The sequence below is a fragment of the Ceratotherium simum genome, chromosome 3, assembly GCF_057802395.1.
Source record: "Ceratotherium simum simum isolate JZ-2026a chromosome 3, ASM5780239v1, whole genome shotgun sequence".
In the NCBI taxonomy this organism is placed as follows: domain Eukaryota; kingdom Metazoa; phylum Chordata; class Mammalia; order Perissodactyla; family Rhinocerotidae; genus Ceratotherium; species Ceratotherium simum.
The window spans coordinates 10,658,033-10,679,806 of NC_141902.1; the positions used below are offsets into that span (position 1 = coordinate 10,658,033).

The following is a 21,774-nucleotide window of genomic DNA, read 5'->3' on the forward strand; positions in this document are numbered from 1 at the left end:
GGAAAGGTATTCTCCCCAAGAACCTCCAGAAAGGAATGAGCCCTGCAAACGTCTTGATTTTTGCTCAGTGAGAACCATTTTGGACTTCTGACCTCCAGAACTCTTAAGATAATAAATTTGTGTTGCTTTGTTTCACTAAATTTATGCTAATTTCTTAGAGCAGCAATAGAAAACTAATACGGTACTTTATAGTAAAAACCGTGATAGAAAAGATTTCCAAGAGACAAAGAGGGATAAATTCAAGATGCCATAGTAGAAAATAAAGAAGATGAAGACAAGAAGTTTAGGAAATAGGGGAAAGAGGACAAAAACAAAAGAATCTATGAATATCAACAAAATGAACTTCCACTTGCAATAGATACAATAACAAAGGGAGCGCAGACTACAGTACTAAGGCCAAATTCTTCAGGGTTAAGAAGTAAAGTGGAAGATATCATACAATGTCCTTCACATGGCAAGCTTTAACAAATATTTTTTGAAACATTTCTGTTGGAAAATTAGGAAAGCAAAAAGTAAGTAGTAAAACTGGAAATGAACAACATAAAGAAAATCATAAAGCAAAAAAATACGTATATATCTAGGCATTGGGTTTCTGATGGGGTCTAGATTTGATCAGGTAAAAAATAGCCAGAGTAGCATTAAAAGTATGGGCAAATCAAATCTATAACATCTGAATTAGCATGTAATTCTACATTATTTGAAAGAAAAGATATTAAATGTTCCATACCTTCTGAAAATGACCTCAAAAAGAAACCACACAGTTTTTAAATGCCAGATGACTACATGTAGGTTTTCTTGTACTTTTGTCTCTGCAGAGTCACATACTGTCACATGACATAATGAAAAATGTGTAAATTGTTGTCAACGAGAAAATATAAATGACCTTTGGGATGTGACATTTCTTCAGTTGAATATGGACTTTGAACCTCTCCTAATGCTGTGTTCAATCATAAGACCAAGCCTAAGATGTTTTATGATTTCCAGAATTCAGTCAGTTAATGTTTGGAGAATTCAAAGCCATTATTTCTCACATCAAACACATTAGCTGATGACTGAAGATAAACAAGAAATTCCATAGGAAATATTAAAGGATATGATGGCAGGTTTATGATGCTGTTAAAAAATAGTTCACAATGTAATCTGTGGAGTTGTTTTGGAACTGACCTCCTATCCCAGCTCCAGTCATGACAGTAACTTTTAAGGATATTGAATAAACAAAGGTGTGTTCCTATTGACTCTGTTTTACATGAGTTTAAGAAAACGCTTTGAAAGTAATGCCTAAAGCACGCATTGATTTGTTTTTTTAATATATGTTTTTTAAAAGATTAAACCATCAAGAAGATATTTTCTGTCCAATTCTTCTATATTGCTTAACAGTTTTTTTCTCCCGAAATTGCTTCTTTAGTTTCTGCATTATTCCTGAGAGAACAGTGAGGTTTTGGGAGGATGCCCAAACGGTGTGACTTGAAGGAAAACAACCCATAGAATCACGACAGGTTTTTTTGTTTTGTTTTGTTTTTTGTGAGGAAGATCAGCCCTGAGCTAACGTCTATGCCAATCCTCCTCTTTTTGCTGAGGAAGACCGGATCTGAGCTAACATCTATTGCCAATCCTCCTCCTTTCCACCCCCTGCAAAGCCCCGGTAGATAGTTGTACGTCATAGCTGCACATCTTTCTAGTTGCTGTATGTGGAACGCCACCTCAGCATGGCCGGACAAGCGGTGCATCCGTAAGCACCCAGATCCCAACCGGGGCTGCCAGTAGTGGAGCGCACACACTTAACCGCTAAGCCACGGGGCCAGCCCCACAATGACAGTTTAATGCTGGGAGATACAGAAAAGAACTCTTCTGTAATCACAAAGTCCCAGCATCTCAGAGAGGGAAGGGGCCTTAGAAGTTGCTAGATCAAGTTCCAGTGTAAAGCAGGAAATCCCGTTGCCATGTGCTAGACAGGTTGTCATCCAGCCTCAAGTTGAACATCTTCAGTGAGGCAGAGCTCACCACCTCCCAAGCACCTCTTATTCCACTGTTTGTTTCAATTTAACTTCCACTCATACTCTCAGTTCTGTTTTCTAGATGACCCATGTCTAATCTTATTTTCCATATCATTTCTTCAATTACTAGATGCCAACTATCATATCCCCCGGCTTAGTCATCTGCTCCTTCCTAAAGCTAAGAAGTATAGGGCAAGCATGTGTATTCATGTCTACTGTGTTGACCCTCCTATACAGTCTGATGACAACTTAGTACAATAACTTGTTGAGGCATTCATCAAATGTGAGCTGAGTGCCTGGTAAGGAAGAGAGACCAATTCCCTGTCCTCATGAAGCCTAAATTCTAGTAAGTTAGATGATGTACAAATGAACAGGTAAATAAACAAGAATAAAAATAATGAGAAGTGAATACTTACTGATTAGGGAGATGATTTAAGATAAGACCTGAAGGATGAAAAGGAACTGGGCCTGCAAACAACCAGAGAAGAGAACTCAAGGGCTATAAGTGCAAAGGCCCTAAGGTGAAAAAAGAACTTGGCCTCTTCAAGGTCAGTGCTCCAGGTCAGGGAATCTAGAACACTAGTGGGACAGAAGGTGAAGTGGCAGAAACTAAGACTGGAGAAGCAGACAGACACAGACCATAGTATGGAGTTTGAATTTTATTCTATGTGCAATAGGAACCTATCTAGGAACTGTAAGCAGGAAAGATACATAATCAATCTGCTATTTAAAATACCACGCTGGTGGCCTTGTGGAGAATGGATGAGGGTAGGGCAAGAGTGGAAACAGAAAGATGAGTGTGGAGGCTCTTGAAGTGAGAAATGATGGAGACTTAGCTAAACATGGCAGCAGTAGAGACTGAGAGGTGTGGAAAGATTTGAAGCATACATTTGGAGGAAGTACAGACAGGAGTTTCTGACAGTGGATGTGGGTGGTGAAGGTAGATGGAGAACAAAGGATGACTCCTGGGTTTCTAGTCAGAGCGACTCTGGATAGCAGATGAGAGGAGGAGACACCCAGGAGGAGGTTTCAAGTAGGCAATTGGGTGTATAGATGTGGAGCTCAGAGGAGAGCACTGACCTGCAGATGTAAAATCCAGGAGTTATCAACATACGGATGGTATTTGAAATGATAGAAATGAATAAGATAACCTAGAGAGAGTTTAGAGAGGGGAATAGGAGACCTCAAGACCTGGTCCTGAGGAATTCCAAGACTTAGAGCAGGGAGAGACTAAGAAGAAGCCAGCAAGGAAAAAGGAGAACCAAGAGTGTGACAAAGGAAGAAGGGGTCAGCTGCGTCAATGGTTTTTGAGAAGTGGAGCAAGATAAGAGTAAAGTGACCATTGGGTTTAGCACCAGGGAGATGGCTGGTGATCTTGTAAAAAGCAGCATCCGTGGAACACTAGGACTAGGAACAGATGAAGTAGTTGTAGGAGGGGATTAAAGGTGAGAAAGTGAAGCGAGGTTCGTGGAAGTTGTGCTTGGAAAAGGAAGAAAGAAACGGGATGGTAGCTGAAGGAATGTGGGGTGAAGAGAGGGTTTTGTCTGTTTTTTTTACCTTAAGATAAACACACGCCATAAAAACTAAAAGTCAGTGATTAAAGCAAGCTTGACGTACCTCCGCTCTAGGCCAGTGGTTTTCAAACTATTTTCAACAGAAGACTGGATTTCTGGGATGGAGCCTTTGGGCTGCTGTGAGAGGCAAGGCAGGCCTCCCTCCTTACAACAAAAGTAACTCAAATTTAATCCATTTTACACATGGAGACTTAGACTAAGATGTCACTTGAAAAATCACTGATCTAAGGAGAGCATAGAGTAGCCAAAACATCTCACCATATTAGCCTATCAGATGACAGAATACCTGATGAATCCATACATGGTATGTATACTTAATTATGTCACATAATGGCTCTTCAGGCAAAACGTGATGATAAATCCTATCTGTAGCACAGTTTCAGGATGCTAAACAAGTTGTCATTGTTTCACAGCCTCTTGGCAATGATAAATTAAGTAGCTTCTTTTATACTACATTCTTCAGGAACTTCAGTATACCCAAACCTTGATTTTCAATAATGTTAATTAATATATTCTCTAGTCAATTTGATAAACTTGACACATCTCAAACCTGTTTTAATAGAACTGACTTACAAAATAGAAAGGAAAGGGGCTGGCCCCGTGGTATAGCGGTTAAGTGCGCATGCTCTGCTGCTGGCGGTCCGGTTCGGATCCCAGGCGCACACTGAGGCACCGCTTGTCAGGCCACGTTGTGGCGGCGTCCCACATAAAGTGGAGAAAGATAGGCACAGATGTTAGCCCAGGGCCAGTCTTCCTCAGCAAAAAGAGGAGGATTGGCACGGATGTTAGTTCAGGGCTGATCTTCCTCACACACACAAAAAAAATTATAAAATAGAAAGGAAAGAAAATTGCGTATAGATCTTGACAGTTGTGCAGAATAACTCTTTATGTACTCAGTAAACAAAATTTTTTCATAAAGAGATTTCCTGATTTTTAGATATGCAAAATAAGACTTGAGCAATGATTTTGAATTAAGAAAATGTAATGTAAGGGCACAGCTTATTTTTTTAACCATTTGAGGAAAAAGATGAGTAGGACAATAGGGAAAAGGAATAGACTCATGAGAAATTTGTTACTGAATTAATCAAACACAAGTTATTTTTCTAAAGGATATTTATGATGTTTATGACCTTCAGTAAACTGCTCTTATACAAATTGATTGTGTTGATTATTAGAATTGTGCACTGATTTTGTATTATACCGCTATGGTTCTGTTTCTCTACAATGGGATTTCTCATCCTCAGCACTATTAACATTTTGGGCCAGATAGATCTTTGTTGTGGGGACTGTCTTTTGCACTGTAGAGCGTTTAAGAGAATCCCTGGCCTAAATCCACTAGCTGCTAATAGCACTCCCCTCCCAACAAAGTAGCAACAATCAAAAAAATATCTCCAGACATTGCCAAATACTCCCTGAGGATAAAAATCACTCCCAGTTGAGATTTTGCTCTGCAAGATAATGTGATTTCTTATTCTGGAATTAAGCTGCTATTTTCATAATTCTCAGCAAGACACTCGGGCTCCAACTAAACAGAATGAGGATAGTGCGACATTCAGACCCAGCTGTTCATGTAACTGTACTAGAGAGAGGGATGTAAATACATCTCAGATGTGACTACATGGCATGACAGTTGGCTCAACAAGACACGTAGCAAAGCACACAATCTAGAACAAGGTTGAGCCTTATAACTAAAGCTTCATCGTCAAAGATCCAGTTTTCAACCTTCACATGGGAAAATGGTGAATAAAAGCACTTTCTGGTGTGCTGCTCTAAGTCCTTCCACTAAAATCAGCAGTGTGGCAAAGCTACGTGGAAAACCTTGTCAAGCATTAAAGGCAGGCAGATCATGTTTGGCTGTATTCATTTTACCTGTTGTTGTGCATTATGTTACCAGTTTTTAAACGAAATGCCAGCGAGAAAAATACTAAAAGGGAGATTTTTAAATGTAGAGCTAAGCTGCCACCTAGAGAATATTGAGATGGCAGCACCTTAGCCTTCTATATTTATTTACTGCATGAACAATATTGTCCTATTTTCTAAAAACAGCTCAAATTCAAAATCTCAAAAGCAATGTGAAATTCTAACGTCATACTTTTTAAAATTATCTAATTATCCACGAAACATTATATTTAATTTCCTTAGTGGTGCTTTTAAAAATTTCGAAGAGAGTGAATTTACAGAGACAATCTTTTAAAAGTTCTAAATAATTCCGAAGTGGTCATTGCTGGACAATAGCAGAGTACCTAGACAGAAAATACTGTTCATGCTGCAATAAAGCCATGGGCAACATTTAAAAGTGTTTTCTTTTTTTTTTTTAAAGATTTTATTTATTTATTTTTCCCCCAAAGCCCCAGTACATAGTTGTCTGTCATAGCTGCACATCCTTCTAGTTGCTGTATGTGGGATGCGGCCTCAGCATGGCTGGAGGAGTGGTGCCTTGGTGCGCACCCGGGATCCGAACCCGGGCCGCCGGCAGCGGAGAGCACGCACTTAACCGCTAAGCCACGGGGCCGGCCCCTAAAAGTGTTTTCTTAATTTCCAAGTAGAAAACATTTTTGAAAATGAATTGGAAGAATAATGAGTGAGAACAAGCGGCAGACTTTTCAATGTTTATCACCTTTCCTAACAATCATTCTTTCCAATGAAATCAATTAGGGAAACAATTATGGTAACTAAAATCCAATGGAGTCATTAACTAGAGGAAAGGGAGTGCTGCTTAGGCAACCTAACAGAAGCAAAATATAAAATATGAGAGGAAAAATTCTGGTGGGAATAAGAAGGCTAAACATAACCTGACTCTGCGCTAAAGCATAAAACAGAGCTACAATTTCTGCCAAAATGTGAATCTCCTTTTCTAAATGTAACAGTATAATTGAACACTCATTAGGTTCTCCAGACCATAAACCATCACCTGGTTAAGGCAGGCATTTGGGAAGCTGCATGAACTCTTTTGGGCCGTGAGGGTCCCATTTAGTAAATTACTACTTCAATGCACTGAATGATACCCTTGTGGCCCGGTAGTGGATTCCAAAAGAGCTTAGTTTATGCTCTGGAAGAATCTGGTGCTTATTAGGAGAGAAGTGTGCTCACATATCCGCATAGAACAGAAAGTACTATACTCACCTAAAAGGGGAGTATTGAAATGTGGCCTAGAGAGGCAAGTGTCAAATTATCATGCAATGGTTTACCCACATGACCTGGCCTATAAATGCTTAGGACGTATGACTTGAGATTTTTCCCCTTCACAATTTGAGTTGCTGCTTTATCTTAAATGAGTTTTCTATGGCACTGTTTTTGCGGTTTTGCAGGAAGAATTCTAGGTTCAGCCTTCCCAGAAGGTTTTAGAGTGACATAGCTAATTTTCAGAGATGTTTACCTGAGCATCCACCATGCCTGCATCCACCTGTTCAAGTTAGTTAATAAAATCCAGTTGTTTAGAGGTGACTTTACTCAATCCATTTATTTGTCCTATAACATGAACCCATACTAGGCTTTACTGAGATTTTTTACTTTTCAACTTGCTGCTTTATTATAGCCTAGAGAAAATCTCAAGATTTCTTTTGTTCTGAGAATTCTGTTTAGGTACCTACAGGATTTGAATTATGTATGTAAATGGCATTCAGCATTATTTTATCTAAAACTGAGCATTTACACAAGTAGTAATTTTTATGATTAAAGTCTTCCCTGTTCCCATATCAGATCACTACAGTAATACTTTTCATATCTCTTTCATATCATGCATATCTTAAAATGCAAGCTTCTAATGATGACTCATGCATACATGAATAGCTTGGATGCAATTATAAATCTCAAATGATAGCTATTTATATTACACAATTGTATCATCTGCCTTAAAGTTATGCATTTGGTTATTTTTAGATGATGTGAAACACAACCATCTTTTATTTGGTAAATATATTGAATTTCTCCAATGTGCCTTTTGATTGAGAAAATATGACATTTTAATGGCTCCAAAAAAGGCCTTTATCAGTGAGAATGAATTTCTATGCATTTCATAAATCTGGACCAATAATATACAAGAAATATGTAGTCAAAAAAAATTCTGAGGATCATTTCAGAAATGGTAACATCTCCTTATGTCAATATTCTAATTAAAAAGACAACATTACAATTACTGTGTTTAAAAGCATGGTGCTAGGACTTGCAGAGGAATGCAAGCATTTGGAGGATTCCCAATCTAGTGGAAGAGATTGACACCAATCTCTTGGTTTCTCAAATTGGAGAAAATAATTTCTATCTAGTGAGCATCTCATGTGCCAGGCACTACACAGAATACATGTTTTTTATTCACTCAAGACTCAGAAAATCTCCCTGTAAGGATTAAATGAGATGCCCCTATTAGGTGGGTGAGTTTCACAAGCATTTTGTAAATAGTCCAAATCCTAGCAGTAATGTGGGTGGGGCTAAGGGTAGGAGGAGTGGAGGAGTCTTGAATCTTAAGGTTTGGAGCCATTAATCTAAACGCAAATGGAAGCCACTGAAGAGTTCTAAGCATAAGAGGAGGGTGATCAAATGTGATGTCTAAAGGACCATTCTGGATTTGGAAACAGAATGATAACTGGAGAATAGTAAGACTCAAGGCAGGGAAGTGAATTTAGGAGGTGATTTACTCTAAGACAGTAAAAAGATGATGATGGCAGTGGTAATAAAGAGAAACTGATGAATTTGAGAGATATTTAAAATGTAATGTATGAGATTTTGTTACAAATTGGGTATAGAAAATTGGGGAGAGAGACAGGTTACTCCCAAGGCTGTAACTTGAAAAACTAAACTTTCCTAATGACTCAAGAAGGACAGCACTGGGGACAAATCCATAGGAGGAGGGAGAAGATGGGGAAAGATGATGAGTTCGCTTATGAGCCTGCTGATGTTGAGGTTCCTGACAAAAAGTATTCAAGTGGAGATGTCAAGAGAGATTTGAATATATAGGTATAAGCTCAGGCAAGAGATACACTTGAGGGTAAATCAGCATATAAATGGTTATGGAAGCAGTGAAAGTAAATGAGATTCCCTGAAATCCCGTATAACTTAGAACATGAAAGGCCTAGGAGAAAGCCCTAAAGAACACTGAAACTCAAAGGGTCAAGAAGAGGAGAAAGATCTAATAAAGACAATGGTGAGTGAGGAGGAAAATCAGTGGATTGTTGTGCCAGAAGCCAAAGGAAGAGAGTGTTTCAAAAGGAAGATTTGATTAACAAAGCAAAATGTCATTCTAGATTAACAAAATTATGACTAATGTTTTCCCACTGCCATTTAATAACATACAAACCTTTGTTAACTTCGGTCTGAATGTAGTTGGGGATCCAGAGACTGGAGTGCATTGTTGTGGATTCAGCAGTGAGAATGAGGTGAGAATACAGAAACAATAATTATAGATAACCTCTTTTAAGAATTTTGGGTGTGAAGAGGAGAGATGTATGATGAGAGCCAAAAGATAATATGGGTTTAAAGCAAGGAGTTTTTTGGGGTGGTTGGTAGTATTTTCTATAGATGGAAAATCTTGGGCATCTTTAGTGAATGGAAAGATCTGATAGACAGTCAAAGAAAAAGAATATAGTAGGAAGGGGATAATCTATAGGGTAGTGTGATGGTTACTTTTATGTGTCGACTTGACTGGGCCACAGGGTGCCCAGATGTCTGGTCAAATATTATTCTAGGTGTTTCTGTGAGGATGTTTTTGGAGATTTAGGAGATTAACATTTAAATTGATAGACTGAGTAAAGCAAATTGCCCCCCATAATATAGGTAGGCCTCATCCAATCGGTTGACAGCCTGAACAAAACAAAAAGGCTGACCCTCCCCCAAGTAAGAGAGAATTCCTCCTGCCTGATTGCTTTCCAATTGGGATGTAAGCTTTATCCTGCCTTCAGACTCACTGAAAATGGCTCTTCCTGGGTCTCATCCCTGCAGCCTTTAGAATGGAACTACAGGGCCAGCCTGTAGCAGTTAAGCGCGTGCGCTCCGCTACTGGCGGCCCGGGTTCGGATCCGGGCGCGCACTGACGCACTGCTTCTCCAGCCATGCTGAGGCCGCGTCCCACATATAGCAACTAGAAGAATGTGCAGCTATGACATACAACTATCTACTGAGGCTTTGGGGGAAAAATAAATTAAAAAATTTTTAAAAAAATTAAAAAAAAAAAAAGAATGGAACTACACCATCGGGTCTCCTGGATCTCTAGCTTGCCAACTGCAAATCTTGGATTGGACTTCTCAGCCTCCATAATCACATGAGCCAATTCTGTATAGTAAATCACCTATATGTGTGTGTATATACATATCCTATTGGTTCTATTTCTCTGTAGAACCCTGACTTATATAAGCAGTGATTCACAAAGTGTGGTCACTGGACCACCAGCATCAGCACCACTTGAGAATTTGTTAGAAATGCAAATTCTCAGACCTCACCCAGACCAACTGAATCAGAAACTCTGGCAGTGAGACCCAGCAATTTGCGTTTTAACAAACCACCTGCAAGTGGTTGTGATGCAGGCTTAAGCTTGAGAACCACTGATCTAGGGCAAGGTTCCCCTGCAGGTGGGAGGGGTTGAGAGAGTACAGATGGAGGGCTTGCCTTATATAGGAGGAAGTACTTTTTCCACTACATATAGAGCAAAGAAGGAAAGGAATGGGGCTCGTAGATGAAGGTAAGTTTGAGATTTGCTGATGGGAATTGGAGGCATTCTTGCCCTGGCTTCTATTTTCTCTGTAGGGCAGAAAACAATGTGATTTTCTAAGAGAAAGTAAGGAGGTAGTAGGTGAAGTAGGGAAAAAAGTCTTGAAATAATCATTGCAGAAAGTAAGAAATTTTGAGGGCCCATCGAGTTTGAGGGTAACCACACCACACCAGCCAGTTGCAAAATTTTTCCAGATATGGTCAGTAGTCCCAGTACACAGGTAAGGATGATAATTGGATTCATCCAGGATGAGATTTTGCCAGGTCCATAGAATGACAATGAAAAAGAGGAATTGATGTGGTCATGAGAATAGAATCACTCCCTATTTAATCCAAGCAGGAAAGGGACAGGGGCAAAGAAAAAAGGGGCTGGGCAGAATAGAAAACAGAGAGGTCAGGGGTTTCAAGTAAGCCTGATTATACCCAATACCAATTCTCTGCCGTTCAGGGACACCACTGCCACCCCCAATGCAAAGCATTCTAATAGATTCACCTAGTACAATGAGATAATGGGGGAGAGGTTTTACTTCTGGGTGGAGGATATCTGGGAAGGCCTAGACAAGGAGATGGAACATAAGCAGCCTTAATGAATTTAGATCTGAAGGCTTGGAATAGATTTAATAGCACAGAGAGAGTCTGTATAGAGCAGGTTGAAGAAGAGAAAACATTCTTTCCAGTATGACAGGGATCTAAGTTTAATGGAGATAGTAGAAGCCCAGGAAGGGGTGAAGAATACTAACAGAAAGAGGAACAGCACATCAAGGGAAAAGATGAAAAGACAGTCTGCATTTATATCTTGGAGCGCATTGGATTTTTCTCAGTGTCTGGAGAGCTATTAAAGACTTTGACAAGCAGAATGACATGATCATTGAACCTGCACTTCTCTATCATAATATTTGTAAAGATGGTAAATTCTGAACTGTTTAACTGATGGACAGACTAGATGCATTCCTAGAAGCTGTTCCCTAAAATTAAACTTATACATGAGCTAATACTTTACCTCTAAAAATTAATATTCATGATGTGAAAAACATTCAAGTCTCCATAAGCAAATGGACAAATAAAGGAACAGGAATAAACAATTCACAAAACAGAATTGTAAGTGGCTGATAAACAGAAAAATATTTTCAATGAAAAAAATTAAAACACAAGATTTTTCCTCTATTCATGATGATATTCACCATTGTCAAAGATGTGATGAGATGAATCTCATTAGTACTGGTTAATGTACATTGGTATAACCTTCACAGAAAGCAATTTAACAATAGATATCAAGAACAAAAAAAAAGAACAACTTTGAATATATTTACTCTCTTTGACCAGTGTTTCTACTTCTAAAAATAAATTCTGAGAAAATTATAAAAATACACATAAATATATATTAAAAAGTTATTATGACATTACTTATAAAAGTTAATATAATATCCAATAATAAGGGAGTGTTAAATAAGTTATGATAAATCTTATGATGAAATATCTTTCAGCCTTTATAAATGGTGTTTACAGATAGTATTTAAAAATGTAAAAATTGTCAACAATATAAAGTGATTAAAAACAATGCATGATGCAAAAATGTGTAAACAGTGTAATCCCAACTATGTAAAATGTATGTGTTTGTGTTCAAAAATATTGGAAGAAAATGTACTAAAATCTGAACAGCTGTTATCTCTAGATTTAGGGTATAAAGATCATTGTCATTTTCTTCTTTATGTTTTCTATATTTTATAAATTGCTAATGATAAGAATTCAATCTATAATTAGGAAATAAAATAAATCTCTTTGTTAAATTAATATTTCCATAGCAAAAATGAATCAGCCCTAGAATGAAAAAAGCATCACTCATTGTGCCAACAAAGAATTTTATTTCTACAAAATCCCTGTAAGTCTATCTTTCTCTAAAGAAATGATGTAACCCATCCCTAGTTATTTCAGTTTCAGGAGGGCAGGCAGGGTTTCCTCCTCTCTCTTAGTGCCTCTGGAGTGCCATATGTATATACTTGGATATTAACAAATGCTTGTAGATGATGATTCCATTTTCTCCCTGAATTCTCCGTGACTGGTGAGATATTTCCCAGCTGCACACACTCTTGGAGCAATGTTCCCTTTTCTCCTGATTTCCCCAAATCTGAGATCACTCTTTGTCAGAACCAAAAAACACGCAAACTGTAACTGCGCCCCAGAGGGGACACATAACCTAGCCTCCACTTCAGTAGGTCTGCCCCAGGCATGAGGCGTGTCTAGGCCAAAAGATGGCCAGCACACCACAGGGCCACTTTTACCAATAGAAGAATGAGAGGAGGTTCTCGTTCTACAGACTGAAAGTCTTGTAAAATTGTATGACCTTTTTCAGGTAAGGTGGATAGAATGTCTTTCTTGTTTTATAATTCCCATTTTGACCAAACTCTTCATTGGGATACTCGCGTTCAACACACAAAATTTAAGAGTTAAAAATACAGTATAGCAAAAACTGCAGCCTTCTTGTCCTGTGGTGGGATTCCTTAAATCAAGCTTGGCAGGTGAGAAAGAACAATGTTTGAAATTGCCCTGATGGAGGATAGTTAGTGATTCCTCTTACTTTAACTTGTAAGCAAGGTTTTCAATTATCTTTCTAGAAATAAATTGGCAGAGATATCAACGTATTCAACAAACAAATGTGATTAAATACTGCTGTCTACTGAATTGCCTGTATCCACTAATTTGATTTCAGGAAAGCAATCAACTTTATGATCATATTCTGCCTCCTCTATCCTCCAGAAGATTATAGATGCTCTTAATTTATACTATTATTTTATAATCCTTGACATGAAAGAATAATTCACAAAGGTCTCATGATTTTTCAAGACATTTCCCTCTTCTTTCTCAGTCTTTGCTTTGAGAACACTAGTTAAATATTTCTTTATCTGTCTTACCTTCCTCCTTCTCCTTATTTATTTTAAAGTTCGTCCAGCAAATCCTGCCAGCAATTATCCCATGCTATGATATTTCACTTGCTTAAATATAAAACTTATAGACAGATAATAGCTGTTTTCATTCTACACAACTAATCATGTAGCAGTCACTGAATCCATTTGCAATTTCCAGGTACAGACATTAGATGAAACCATCCATTAATATGATTTTTATATGTCACTCTAATGTCTTTCATTACTATACGAGGTGTGACTGTTAAAAAAAATATTTGGCTTATTTGTGTATATGGTTTCCAGAATCAACGGCATTATGATATGGGCATATCATATGGCTAATTGTATCTCTAAAATAAAAAATCTTGTATAAAAGCAACAGGTGATTCCCTGCTGGAAAGATTTTACCAGGAAGCTTTAGGCCAAATAAAATCAGAATTAAAGCAATCATATACTTCCAAATCAAGTATCATTGAAGAGCTGAGACTTAGAGGTAGAAACTGAGAGAAAGTAACTGTGCAGTTTCAATAAGAAATTTTTGTAACTTGGAAAAAGGCATGAACAAAAAAAAACGGAATGAGAAGAAATTACACTGGAATGGAGTAAAGAAATAAAAGGCTTAGATCAATAAACATAGTTCTACACCAGCTTTTGGTTTTCTAATACCCTAAAAATACTTGAAAAATTTTAATACCTCTTTTTTATTTGACAAGTATTATCAGGTGCCTGCCCTTAGATTTCTTCAGAAATTGTGGGATTGTGGGATATTTCTACGCTTTATCATATATATAAGTGACTGAGAAAATATAACTTTCCCAGTATATTGACTCTTTGGAGAGATTAGTCTTTATAGTGGGCACCCAGGAATACATGAGGACAGGGCAGACCAAAAGTAGTCTGAAGTGGGCACAGTCTGATGCCAGCCAAGTTGGCATCAAATTCTGCATCATCATTCCACATCAGAAGACTTAGACTAGGTAAAGAATCCAATATGCCCCAGTTAACTCCCAAAGATACAGTCAGAGCAAGTGGGATCAGATATGGCAAAAGTCAAATATATAAACATATATTAACATGCTGCATCCGTATCAGACATGAGGGACCATGTAGATGATAAATGCCTAGGTAGAGAGAGCAGGAAAATATCCCAGCAGCTAGTGTGCTAAACTTTCATTTCAAAAAATATATGAGCACCTACTATGTGGGAAGCAGCATTCTGGGGGTATGCAGCAGTGACTAAAATGGACAAGAATCCCTGACTTTCTAGTGTATACATCCAATGTAGGAGACAGATAATAAACAAGATAAATACAGAGTGATAAGAGCTAGGAGAAAATAAAACCAGGAAGAAGGGATGTAATAGATAGTCCCCAAAGATGGCCACCACCAAGTCCTGCTCTCTGTGTATTCACAACCCACTCCTCTCAAAATAGAGATGGGGTCTATTTTCCCTCTCCTTGAATCCACGCTGGCCTCATGACTAGCTTTTGACTCATAGAATAGGCAGCAGCACCAGCTCCAGGCCTGGCCCTTAAGAAACCTGGCAGCTTCTGTTTGGGCTCTCTTGAAACCCAGCTGTCATGCTATAAGGAAGTGCAGACAATCTTTCTAGAGAGAGGGGCCACATGGAGAGGCCCTGGATGATGAGACCAAGGGGGAGAGGGTGACAAGAGGGAGGAGAATCAAGGTGCACCTTCGAGCACTCAACTACAGTAGACACATTTGAGACCCCTGCTGACACCACGTGGAGAGATTATGAAGTCCAGGAAACCCAGACAAGAGTGAGAAATAATGAGTCATTGTTGACATAAGTCATTAAATGTTGGGGGTGCTTATATTGAATACACAGTTATACTGTAATAGATAACTGAAACATCTGAGAGGGGGAAGTAAAGAGGAAACTGGTAATTATCAAAGTGTAGCACTACAATTTAACGAGATTCTCTGTCTTTTCTGAGAATAGATCAAGAAGGAAATATTTACATTACAGAAGAAAAGAAGGAGTTAAGGTAAGCATACTAAATCCTGTTGACCACTGGAAAGGAAGACATATGCTGCATGTCCAAACTAGGGGCCAAGAGCCAAAGAATGATCTTGCCAACTCAGTTATAGGCAGCTACACCTTTGGAGCCACACTTCAGGAGCAGCACCCGAGGAATTGCACCCACACACCTCAGCCACACCTGCACGTGCTCTAAATGGCATGACCCTGAAGCTAGAGCCTAGCGGGAGGCTTCAATGGATGAGACTTTGAGGGAGTTTGGAGGATGGTGAATGTATTTTGTAGAAGGGATGTGAATCACTTGGGGCCAGAGGGCACTGGGGTAGACTGTTAGGTTGGTAGCCTCTAATGAACCATACCTCCAGGTGTTCACCCTGTGTAATCTCCTCCCACATTGACTCTGGCCTTGGCCATGGACTGGCTTTGGCCAACAGGACATTAACAAGTGTGATGCAAGCAGAGGTTTGATAAGCAGGTCACCTTGGGTCCTGTCCTCTTGGAACACTCCTACTTGGAAGCCAGCTTCCACGATTTAAGCAAGGCTAACTATTCTGCTGGAGAGACAGCGATGTGGAGAGGCCCTGGAAGATGAGCCATCAAGTAGAGAGAGAAGCCACGTGGAGGAGAACCAAGATGTACCACCAGAGCTTCCAGAGGAAAGTAGTTACTCCCAGGCGGAGAAGAAGCATCCACTCTTCCTGCAGGATTATCTTAAATAACAAATCTTGCTGTTTAAACCACTAACTTCTAGGGTGGCTTGTTATGTAACAATAGGTAGACATCAGAAATAGGGGATAAGGAGTAAGAAGACTTCACTGAGAAGACTTATTGGTGAGAAAGTAGCCATGTAGATATCTGGAAAAAGAGCATTCCAGGCAGAGGGAACAGCAAGTGCAAAGGCCCTGAGGTGAAAGTAGGCCTGGCTTATCTGAGGAGCTGCAAGGAGGCCAGTGTAGCTGGAGCAGAACGAGTGAAGGGGAGAGTTTGAAGAGATGAAGTCAGAGCAGTAACCAGAGCCAGATCAGCCCAGGCTTTGTAGGTCATTGTAAAGACTTTGACTTTTATCCAGAGATTGATGGAAAGCCATTGGATATTTTTACACATTCATCAATTCATTTAACAACTATCTATTCAGCCTGACTGTGTGCCAGTTTCACAGTACCGGGCATGCAACCATGAATAGGACGTCATGTGTGTGTGTTGCGGGGGGTGGGGGGGGTGATGTTAACAGGGTGGAAGAAGAGTAGGATTACCAAAAATTGGACCAGGGAAAGATGGCAGGAAGACTTCATTGGCTCAGGCCAACCTGAAGGATAGAGATCCCTTCAGCCAAGACTCTTCTCTGCTCTCCTCAAAGTCTGGCTTCAGGATAATTAGCTACAACTTTACATTAGGGTACATTATACCTGCATAAGAAAGCTCACTTCTCTTTTAATGTGATTTAATTTCATAAAAGCTTTTTCCCAACAAATCGTGGTGTTTCATCAGCCACGCACATGAATTCTCAAAAGATCTTGCCAGTCTCCAGAATTCTGTGCTCTAAGTGTGTGTCAATACATTTACAGGAAAATGCTCTGTTAAATTTAAAAAGACACTATGTACTTCCCAAAAGGTACTTTACAAATATAGTACTTCACAGATTGCAGTGAGGTTTCAGAGCAATTGACTCACCACCACATCATATTCTTTCAACCAAACTAAATGACAAAGTAACGAGCAAAGAAGTCATAGAGCTAACATTATTATAGCTTTAAATAAAAGGTCACGAAGCAATTTTCCTTAAGTGTGGTGCCACACACATCAAGGTATATTTGGTAGCATCGATGATGACAGAGTAACAAGAGGACTTTGTCAGGCTTTGACATGAGTAGTTCCTGGAGGAAAGTGTGAAGATCTGGTGGGGGTGGGTGGGATAAACTGTATTCCTCTAGCTGGTCAACCCATCAGTTTACATTGGATCTGGATGGTCTCCCAGTTCAGGTATGACTGTGTTTAGAACAATAGTTTCATAGAACTTCTTGTCAAACACATATGTTTGTGGGAAGGAAACAGAAGTGCTCCCTTCAACAGAATAAAATCCCCCTACATGTGCTATACTTCCATGGGTTTGTAAAGATGAAAAATCCCAAAATACTTTGCTGCTTTAGAACAGAACTTTGTTCAGCTAACTTATATCCCCCAGCAATGCAATGAAATGGTCTTCTTTACCAGACGTTATTTCTTAAGTTCTAATTAATGACAAGATTTCAATTTCCAGCTACCTAATATTTAATGACTTCATTGAGCATTTGTTTCCTGCCAGCAGCTCCTATTTTTCTGAGTTAAGGACCATAGAAAATAGATAAGAAGGTAATTAGTCTTCAGGTGGTGAACATCATGTAGTTACACAGAAATCGAAATATAACGATGTACACCTGAAATTTATATAATGTTCTAAACCAATGTTACCTCAATAAAAAAATAGATAAGAAAAATCTAAAAATACTACTCTTCCTACTAACACTATTATCCTGCATCTTTTAAACCATTCTTGTATAAGGTGTATTATTTTCCATTTAAATCATTCACTCTCAAAGACCTATAGCCTAACTTCCCTTGAAATACAATTCTGGTTTTAAGACATCGACAAAATTTCTTGTGTTCTATGCCATTATTACAATCTCTGTTCCCTCTCTCTGGCCCTGCACTTGAATCTCTTCCACAATCTGAAACAATAAAGTCCAAAGATCCCAATCAGTCACTTATTTATTTAGCTCTCCTCAAGGGGCTAGGCCAATGTTTCTCTAAGTGTGTCTCTTGATTCACCAGAATTGGAATCACTTGATGTTACAATTCAGGTCCCGGGAACCCCCCTCAAACTTATGAACTCAGAACTTCTGGATGTGTGGCCAGGAATTTTTGACAAACATCCCAACTGATTCAGATGTACCAGAGATTTGAGGAGCACTGCTCCAGGCAATGATCCTTAAGCCCTGTGAGAATCTAGTAAGAACTGCACACCCTCAGCCCAGGAGGACTACAGTTTGTACATTCTCTCAGGGCATTCACAGAAGCTGAAGTCTACCAATGGACACTTTCCCCAGCTTGTCTGGACCCCAGGATCAGAATCTCTTCTTTACTAACCTTCTCTTTGAGACTTCCAGGGAAATCAATGTGGGGAAAACTGTTTGAGCACCCACTATGCTCTGTTCCATTGAGGAGAGCCATTGACAATTTCTGTCTTTTATCTTAACCTCAAAATGAAGTGTGTTTCTTCTTATCCAATTCACACAAGTATTGTGAAACTAAAATTGCTTTAAGAGTTTTAGAAGAAAGATACCATATAAATGCAAATAACAGGAGATTTGATAAAAAGAACAGTCATATCCAAGTGCACAGTGGCTGCCCTATCCAAATGAACAGTTTAAGGTTTCACTGCTATTGTCATTCTACATACCTCAGGGAGTAAAGACTATGAAGTGAATCTTCTAGAATTCTTTCTGCTTGAATTGCAGGCATATTTTCCTCATACTATCATATAATATGCCACCTAGAGAACTGAAAGAAGACACCAGGACCATAAGTCCTACAGGCTTGCTACTGTCACCCCAAAAGTATCAAAGGACACAGAGGCCCTATCACTGACGGGGACATGCTCTACAACTTCCCATTCAACTCCCACATGGAAACTCAGGGAGCTCTGAAGAGAAGCCTCAGATCGCCACTACCTCCCTGTGGCAAGGCTATTTTTGACACTTGGCACAAACATCTGTCCACACATTATAGAGTCTGGCATTTGCCATTTTAACTGCTCATGTTGGCATGTCTACCATGCCCCCGATCTACCAAGTTGGTTTTTGTAACCAGGGCAACAGTGCTGGCACTCAGCCTAAGGGAATAATTCAATACAAAAAATAATAAATAGCAGGATATGTTTTTTTCTAGACACTCCTGCTCTTTGGATGATATATCAGCAACTAGTCCCAGACTTCTCTGAAACTTTCTCTGAAATTGCTTACAATTTAACCAATAGCTGACCAGAGCACTCATTCCTTGGTTGCTGCAAACTGAAGGAGCAGTTGGATAAAATGCTTACATTAGCCAACGAGTGAGTGGCCAAGGGCATTCTGCATGGCATCTTTCTAACTCTACATAAGATATAAACAAAACCTAGGGAGAATAATCAAGGACAGGAAAGTAGCCTCACCCTTCGGAACAGCAACCTCTGCACAACGTTTTTGCCTGAGCTCCACAGTCCACCTGTTAGATCCTCAGCTATTGTACATGGCAGGAAAGGAGAAACCGATAGTCTATCATGCCTGAGGCAACTGGGATCTTATCTTTGCTTAAAATGCATATTATTCTTTTTGTGATTAGTGTCCTCTTAGGTCAAAGTATTAATTTTCCCCTTGTTTGAAGAGACAGCCTGTTGGGATTGCTTATTTTACTTTTCAGCAAACCCATAAAGAAAAACGATCCATCTTCAGGGACTTAAATAGAGGAAACTGATCAAATACAAAAGCCAAGACCTAATCCAGGAACTACCAGATGGGAGATGAGAAAGAGGAGAGAAAGCTCATGCTTTTGAATAAAGACTTTAGATGCTATAAACCCCAACCAATATACTACCTTGCTTTCTTCCCACAGCTCCCCTATAGGAGGTAACACAGAACCAAACAGAACAGCCTAGATGGCCCAAGATCAGGTCCCGGTTCTAAACGCCTCCTTGTATAGTTAGTGGGCCTTACAGAGACAGAAATTCAGTGCTTAAAACTGGAGACCATTTTGTATCTTTAACATCTCTTTCTGCCACTTAAGGAAAACTTCCAAATATTTTAACACATGTCAAAACCAAGAATCTCAGAACCACAGCAGGAAATTCTATCTAAAGAAGAAAGCTGAAGATTTTTACCTGAACAACCTGTTCTTTCATTTCAGATCAAAAACTTTGAATCCACAGAGTTTCATGATATATCGTTCAGTGGAAGAATTCACAGAGCTAAATAGTTCTAATTTTTTAGTCATATGGAATAGTGCTACTATAGATAAGACTAGAAATCTTATCAAAAATCTCCATTCTATTGGTTACATCAATAGAATTCTTCTATTATAATACCAGTGAAAACAATACATCTGCATAAAACATTTGGAATGAATGTAAGATCTTCCTTTGAAATTGCTTATTATCTTGCCTCTTTAAAACCTAATATATTCCTTCCACAGACTGGGTATACTATTTTATGATGAGGACAGAAAAGTCCCACTCATGATAGAACTATTGTATCATTCTCTTTCATGTCAAAAAAGTTTCTGGTGTTGTTGTCCATGCATGCAAATGAGGCTAAAAAAAATGAGCAGCAGTTTCTTCTCCACTTGATATGTGTAAAAGCCATTTTTCATCAGCAGCTCTTCGAAGAACCTGCCACTGATTGCAGCTCTGCTTTTCTCATCACAGTCTGATGGATGTTTTTGCTCAAAATAAGCCGCCTTTTGCTGATTGCTGCAGGCTGATTGGTCTGTCAATTGTGAAAATACAGCATTTCCCAGCTAGGCCACATTGCTTATTGTAATCAGAGTCAGATGTAAACATTCATTCCAATGGCTCCCTGGGTCTGATCTGTATTTGCTCTACTGCAGTGTTCATTTTGGTTGTGAAGTGTCCTCAGAACAAAAACGCCACAGGTGAGAGATCCAGTCACTCACCCCAGCTGAGTTGAAATCTTCCTTTCAGTCCAAGAATAAGCCTTTTCCTAAAAGATGTGCAAAAAAAAGGTAAGTTTTCTTTTAAAATACAACTGGGTAGAAGCTGCAATTTTTTATGAGGCTGCAGGGAACTAGAGGATGTAGGAACTGGAGACTAAAGATTTGCATCCCCGACAGCAACTCCGAATGTAAGAAGTTTAATACCTGTCAACCAAAGGAGTGTCAGTTAAAAGCATGTTTGTGTGTGTTCCACAACAGTACTGGCAATGAAGTGGTTAAACAGAAAGGCCGTGAGCCATTTCTTAAGTACTGCTGCTAGAAGGGAGATGTGGAGTTTAATGGTGTTATTTAAAAAAAAATAACTACATTATATTCATATTTATGTGCAATGGAGATCCATTTAAGGTCCTATATTCCAAGTAGGAAATGACTTTTCCTGCCAAGTGGAGTTACCATTCATACCAGTTAGGACAAGGTTCAGCTAGATATAGCAGAAAAACCCCACAAGAGAATGGCTTAAATTCTTAGAAAAGAGAAAGAATTTATGTCTCTTACACATAAGACATCTGGAGTTAAGCAATCCAGGGCTGAAATGATGGGCAAAGCACCATCTTATACTCAAGGTCTCATCTTTCCTCCCTGATCCTGGTGCATGATCTTCACTCTCAAAATCATTTATGGTCCAGATAGCAGCTAGAGCTCCAGCCATTACATCCACATTCCAAACAGCAGGATGGAAGAAACAAATAAGAAACCACATCACCTTTTTTTTTTTTAAAAGAAACTTCCAGGCAGTCCTATACAACACTTCCACTTACATCTCATTGGTAGAGTTTGGTCACCTTGCTGTATCTAGTTGCACTGGAAATAAAGATAAATAGTTGTATTCCATGCTGCAACAAGCCTGGCTAAAACTTGGGGTT

At 39.1% G+C, this 21,774-nt stretch overlaps 1 long non-coding RNA gene across 23 annotated transcripts in view; it reads right to left on the minus strand.

Moving 5' to 3' along the window:
- The window catches only part of LOC147917415 (uncharacterized), a 225,669-nt gene that overhangs the window by 197,568 nt on the left and 6,327 nt on the right, over positions 1-21,774 (minus strand). For 12 of the 23 annotated variants that reach the window (XR_015549643.1, XR_015549645.1, XR_015549666.1 and 9 more), the window contains exon 2: positions 20,061-20,898. The exons of 9 other annotated variants lie outside the window; for them this stretch is intronic. This is a non-coding gene — a long non-coding RNA (uncharacterized LOC147917415). The remainder of the gene's footprint in view (positions 1-20,060; positions 20,899-21,774) is intronic. 2 more of the 23 variants (XR_015549647.1, XR_015549650.1) reach the window with 1 other exon arrangement.